The sequence below is a fragment of the Chaetura pelagica genome, unplaced genomic scaffold (genome assembly GCF_000747805.2).
Source record: "Chaetura pelagica isolate M959 unplaced genomic scaffold, ChaPel_1.0 scaffold344, whole genome shotgun sequence".
NCBI lineage: Eukaryota > Metazoa > Chordata > Aves > Apodiformes > Apodidae > Chaetura > Chaetura pelagica.
In genome coordinates, this window is record NW_009953098.1 from 10,126,183 (window position 1) to 10,133,237 (window position 7,055).

The following is a 7,055-nucleotide window of genomic DNA, read 5'->3' on the forward strand; positions in this document are numbered from 1 at the left end:
AGAATACTTCTTCAACTGGATCCTGAGTCTGGGACAATTTAAAACAAACAAATATGGACAGATATCTTTTAAACCTCCCAGATGGAAGTTTCATACCTCTGTGATTCAAGACAGAGATGGGATTTTGGAGTTTCCACAACACTCTGCCTCTCACTCCCCTCCAGCCAGCTGCACTTTTATATGCTGAGTAATTGGTGTAATGGACTAAATTTCTCACATAGCAGAGAATAAAAATTGCCAAGGAATAACTTCTTGCAGTGAAAGCCAGTGTATGGGCTGTACTGTCAAACTCTTACAGACTTCCAAACATCAGCCAGACTAGCAAGACCTTTTACTGTGACAAAGGATATTTATTTCTAAGGAAACTCTTGAATTTATTTCATAGTGGGCCTTTGAAAGGAAAAATTATCTGCTTTCCTGGGACTCCAAAGGGCCTGTTATAGCCTATTACATCCATTCTGCATCTGAGCAGAGTGATGAGATGTTTTTGTGTCATTTAAAGGGGTTGTTATTAAATTAAGACCACAGACAACATTTGTAGATATTGCACAAGTTATGACTAACAGGGAAATATGAGAGAAGACTCCAGCCAAAAAAAGAGAAGGCAAAGCAAGCCTAGAGCATGACCTGATGACAGCAAGGACTGTATGTCTCCTCAGTCACTGCTTCACTGGTGGAAAGATGAGGAGTATGTGATCCTTTCATCCCCCTGACATGTCTGGAAGTCTCCACCATACAATGCAGAGAAAGAGAGGAGATCTTCACCCTCTCTTGTTCTTTGCTGTTGAAATGCTCTATGGTCCCAGGAACAGGGACCTGTAAGTCAGGGCTGACAGTTGCATTGGCCTTTTGTGAACTGTTTTTTCCCCATCTACTTCTCAAGCCAACCTGAGCACATCCCCAGTGACTTTGATGCAACCATCCTCCTCCTCTCCTTGGTCCTGAGCTCTGTCTCTTACCTGCAGCATCTCCCCTGCTCACCTCCCAGAAGTGCTTGTCCTCTCCTCTCTTTTGCATACCACATGTACTTCCTTTTCTACACTTCAGGGCCCTCTTGACAGCTGTGCCCAGGCTGAAATATGGCAGGACAGTGCTGCCCAAGGGTCCCTGCCCTGACCTGACTGGGGCATCACTGCCACTCTCCCCCAGGACAGCTGAGCAGGACCAGCCAGCTCTGCCCCTGCTCCTGCCCTGGCTTTGCCCACACAATCTGCACTCCACAGGGGTTTGAATCCCTTTGGCCTTCTGCTCTCACAATCCATTTTGGGGGAAAATACTAAAAACCTGCTCATTTGACATTGTGTTTCCCTACCAAGGCTGCCCATTGTAACCTCCATATCCCCAGCCTGCCCTGTCTGCACTCTTGACATACACGTATTTCTATGTTTGGAGAACAGAAAAACATACTTTGAAAACCCAATTCCTGCCAGAAAAAAATCCCTTGAGCATCCTTCCCTTCAGCAATACGTCTAGGAATGGCACAGAAGAGTGTTTAGAGGACTTTTTATGGATGCCCTTTCCATCACAAACCCTCCCAGGGCCTTTGGCCACGTCTCTATCTTATTGCAGCTGAGAAGTGGGTCAGTATCTCACCAGCACAGAGAGTGAAACACATTCAGTGCTGAATAGGAAACAGTTTTATAACCTCCCAGCACTGTTTTCAGAGCCTTTGCCTCTGCCTTGGACAAGATATTTCCCAGTCTGCAGGTTTGGCTTCAGAACATCCAGAGCAGTGTGGACCAGCTTTAAACAGTATGTTTAAAGGAAATATTTTGATGTTAAATGCCTAGACTCTCTACCTCTCTGCAAAGAAGGCTTCAAAATTCTGAGTCCAGGTTGTTAAAACAAAGCAAACAAAAAATATCCCACCAAAAAACCCAAAACTCAAATTTCTGCCAAGTAGTTTTACTGTTGGGTGCTGAGAAATACTTCTTCTCTGAGCCACAATAAATTCAATGTAGGGGAAAATTTTCTCTCAAACTAATTTTTCATTTGACTCAGTTTGACAAACAGGCCCTGCACCCCTACCTCACAGCCAGCTAGAAGCTCCTGTTTGCAAACATGCCCACGTCACAGAAAAATGATGTAAACTATGCAGGGCATTCAAGGCAATGGAGGTTTGTGTGCCACAACACTGGAAAAAATCTCTAGCCCAGCAGAACAGCACTGGAGAGGTGTCATTGTAACCACCACTCAGGTGGTGGGGAATGGGAAAAGCAGAAAAAAGCAAGACACAAAGCAGTCTTTTTTGGCACTGGAGCACCCACAGCTTCACCACCTGGCACAGGTTCTGCTGCCTTCCTTTTGCCATACAGCTGTGGCAATAAAAGCAAGCAATTTTGATTTCAGGGTGTGCAGCTCCTGCTTTTATAAAGCTATAGATTAGATTTAGATAGACTACATGTTTATAGATCCAATATATCTCCTGATTGCTCCTCAAGGAGAACAAATGCCTTTGAGACCTCTGAATAAATATACTTTAGGACCAAAGTTACAAGGCTGCAAAGTGCACATTCTCAGGGCATAGCATGTTACTGAGGTAAGATCTTAAAGGACAGAAACCCTCCAAACTGTGTGAAAACAAACTTCTTAATTGGTGAAAACCACAGTTGGGAAACATCCTAGGCAGCTGCTGTTCAGCTCTCTGGAGATCCACCAGGTCTCACATCTCAGCTTTGAGCTGAGAATAAGTGGGATAAATTCCCACCAAGAGGGGAATGTTTTTGAGTTATAAGCACCTAAAAATAAGCATATGTAGTGAAATTGCCTCCTCAGCTGTAACCAGAGTGACACTGGTAGAACAGTATAACTCCCTATGTCTGTCCAAAAGCTGGTGGGATCCAGCATCCTACTGTGCCAGGGAAAGGCTCCTGTTGCTGTCCAGGCAGGGGGCATCATCAGTCCAGAGCACTCACCAGGCTGTCACACAGGCTGAAAATCATGCCCAGGAATGGGTCTTCCCTCTGCATGTGCCCCCTCCATCCATGGCTCAGGAAGAAGGACCCATTCCAGCTCCAGCCAAGGCAGCAATGTTTGCAGCACTGCTATTTGTGTTTCCACCAGGATAATACAGGATGATAATTTCTAAACATTACCCTTTCATTGCAGACAGGAAATTCAGTGTTAATTTCATAACATTCGCAAGGAAATCTTTTTTAATCAGTAATGAAAGTCAAACATTATCTAGCCTTTATTGACCTGTAATAACAGAACACCACTGCTACATTTCCCCCGTGCCTCTTGCATGAGTTCATTTGACTCCATCTGTGGTTGGTGTTTATTCTTAGCTCACAAAGCTCAAAGACTTTATATTATTGATTTGCTGTATTTCAGGTTGAATCACTTGGTGCCCTTCAACCTGAATGAATTAAGTCAGAAAGAGTTAACACCTTTACTTCCAAGACAGAAGCAGGATGGTGGTTTATATAATGCACACATCAATTTTCACTCAGCCAGTGTTCAGCACATTAACAGGGGAGTGCCAAATGCAGCAGCAATATTGATATTTGCAACAGCAAAAATATTCACAAACACAAGCCTGATCCCAGCAGAGGAAAAAGTGATGTATTCAGAAGAGAAGAGAGAAGAGGCTCAGCAAGTATCCACTCAGCCTGGGGACCATCCTGTCCTCACTACTGGCTGCACGGGTGGTTTGTTGCCCTTTGTGCAGATGTAGCCTCTGCAGCACCACGCTGAAATCATGCTTTCCAAATCCTTTTTCCCCACTACTGATTTATTTCATGGAACTCTTACAGCCAGTCAACAAGTCAGACTATAAGCAACTGGGGGCAGGGGCTGTCTGCTGGCTATATGACTCCTAGTGCAAAAACCAAGGAACATCAGTTGAGACTGATAGATAGAAAGTTAAAACCCAAGAAAACCAGAAGCCATTGCCAGCAGTGAGCAGTGTACCTGTGGAACACCTTGCCCTGCATATCTGATTATGTTCAAAGCTTTCATGGATTTAAGAAGTGGTTGGAGAAATCCGTGGGGGAAACTCCATCAGGACCATTAAAAACAAAAGCCTTCATCTCAGTTAATCCTTGAGTCACAGTTAAACAGAAAATGGGGAAAGAGCCAGGTGTTCACCATTACACCTCTGCCTTATTCTTATACTCCTCCCCAGAACTGCTTTTGGTCACTGCTGGGGACAGGAGATAGAGCTGCTGGCACTGGTCAGACACAGGACAGCTGCTCTTCAGTCACATTAAAAACTGGTGGTATGAGAGAAAACCTGAAAATTTTGTAGCCCGTAGTCAGACAAGCTGTAGGACAAGAAACATTTCAAACCTATCTGTGGGGCATTCTCAGGTAAGAATACACCTTAAAAGGGAAATATAACCGAGAAAATGCACTACTGCACTTAAGTGTGGGGCCTGGGGTTAAAAGAAGCTTGGGAGCACAGAGAGGAGCTCATGCAGTACCACACCTTCAGCAACAGGAATCTTGAAAACAGCTACTAAAAAAACCTCATATACCATAAATGCCTTAACCCTTTTTTCCACCCAGGAAGCCCCAGCAGGGTGATCCAGCACCTGCTCAGCCCATAATCATGACCTCACCCAGGGCCTGGTGCTCTGCGGATTTTCACAGGTTCAGCTTAGAGCTTCTCCATCCAGTGCAGAGTGGGTCAAGATAGGTGGGTGCAGACACGAAGAGCCAGCCTCTGCATTAATGCAGTTGCCTAGGTAAGTGGTTTTCAAATAGATTCATGCTAGGGCTGTGTGCCCAGCCACAGCAAATTCATAGTGACCGCAGGGTGACAGAAAACTAAAATATTAAAGTCTTTGTATTGTGATTGTACTTGGGAATTGCTCAGTTGGCTCTGAAAAGTAGCTATGGCTCTATAAATAGTAAGTACTTTATCATTGCTTGTCTACTTCAAACACACAGCTATATTTCAATCATGATTCAGAATAAATCAAATTCCATGTGAGGTATGGTAGAAATGCTGTATGTGCCAGAGGTGCACCCTAAGCTCATATAAATCAGCACAGCTCCACTGATGCCTGGGGAAAGGAGGCCAGTTTATGGCAGATGAAGATCTGCAGGGCAGAGTTAGGATCATTCTCTTAAGACTGAGATACAAGTAAGTAAACATTAAACATCAAATTATTCACTATGTTCTTCACTGTCCTCCTGAGACCTACTGAAGAAAGGCACTGTAAAAGTGTTTGTCCTCTTCCACATCATTCATTCTTAGAGAAATATTAGAAAGGTGTTAGAATTAGTTGCAATTTGCCATAAATCTTAGTGCTATGTAATGGTAATGTAATTTTGTTTAGCAGTATTACCTGGAAATTAGAAACCCAGTGAGCCATTGATTTGTGAAATGCCATAGATCCAAAACCTCTCCACAACAGGATGCAAATGAGCTCAAAGTAGAGTTTACCAGAGGGGAAAAGGGAAAAGGATCTATATCCTAGGTAATATTACAAAACAAAAGATTAATGAAACCCTCACTTGAAAACTCTAATGGTCAAAGAACTAGAAAATGTACCCGTGAAAGGCAGTACTAATTGGAGAACTATGGGGAAATATGAAACAGCACAAATCTATTTTCCTCCTCCCTGCAGCTCCAGAGCTCACTGTGCACATCGTGTTCTTCTAAACTGGGATTATAACTGTTTTTTTAATGCAGAGTTTCACAGTGTCTTAGGTCAGAGGGCATCATTAAATCATCCAGCCTGGCTTTCCACATAACACAGGTCTTTGCACTTCACCCATTTACCTCTGCATTCAACCCAGCCACTTGACGTAGGCAATATTTTTTTGTCTTGCCCTCAGACAGAAGTTCCTGGCTCAGACAAAGGGCTGTTATCTTTTCTCCCAGGATTACACTTGGTATCTCTGAACAAGTAGAAACACTCTTGTGTAGCTTTCAAAGGACTGTGAGGTACCAAAAAGGCAGAAGCAAAGACTCATCCTATATTCCTGAGCCCTGGTTTTCAAACACACTTTGCTGGTAGCATCGAAGTGCCAAATCTCTTCTGACGGTGCAACAGGCACAGCCTGGCCAGGCAGCACATCAACACATCCAGGGAAGAGTTAAAGCAGCACCACAAAAAAGCAGGCAGCAGGGCTAAAAATAGAATGCAGTTAAAAAAAAAAAAAAAAAAAAAAAAAAAAAAGGAAAAAGAGAAAAACCTTCAACACATCTTAAATAAATCCATTTATTCCAGGGTTTCATAGAAACCATATAGCTGAAATTGCTACAGGATAATTCCTTATAAGCCTTATAAGAAATGTTGCTGTCCCAGAGCCCCAGTACAAATCCTGGCAAGAATATTGGAGATAACAGATTGGATGCCATGGAAACTGAGACAGACCTAATTTGAGCAGTAACCATTGCTGTTATTTATTTAATTCTGATAAGCCATCTAAACGTAGAATGACTAAAGGTTCCTCTGCACTAAAAATAGCAGGCTTGTAATATTTGGAATCGCAAATTGCTTGTGTTTAACAATATTTTGGGCATCTGACATTAACATTTTGCATGCACTTTTGAAACCTCAAAATTAACCCTATTCTGGTTTATACTGGAAGAAGAAAAGTGTCTTGCCCTTTCCTTCTTGCATTAATATTATATGTCAAAGACGCCTTCCATCAGCCCCACCTTCTCATGTCATATGAGTGGGAGGTTGGATGTCCCTGCTGCCCTTCTCATCCTCGCCCAGGCTTAAAGCAAATGTTTGAAAGGTAGCAGAACTGGGCCACAGGAACCAACCTCCTCTTCTTCACTTGATACCAAGGATCTTCCTGTTTGTTTGATCTAAATGTCTCCATAAATAAAACACACCCAAGACATGTCCTTTTTGAACTGGCTGACATCTCCCATCTGGTTTTGCACCCCTACTTCCCTTTCCTGAGCTGCAGAAGCAAAAACCCACAGGTGTAAATTTTCCATCTCTGGGGCACTGGGATTTTGCAATGCTGCTGAAATGCCTGGAAGCAGGGGTTGCTGTTGGGATGTCAGGTCCTGAAGGTCCAAACTAAATTTCCTTATGTCTCTGTTACGTATTTCACCCTTGTAATCTCCTTTTCCACAGCAGGAA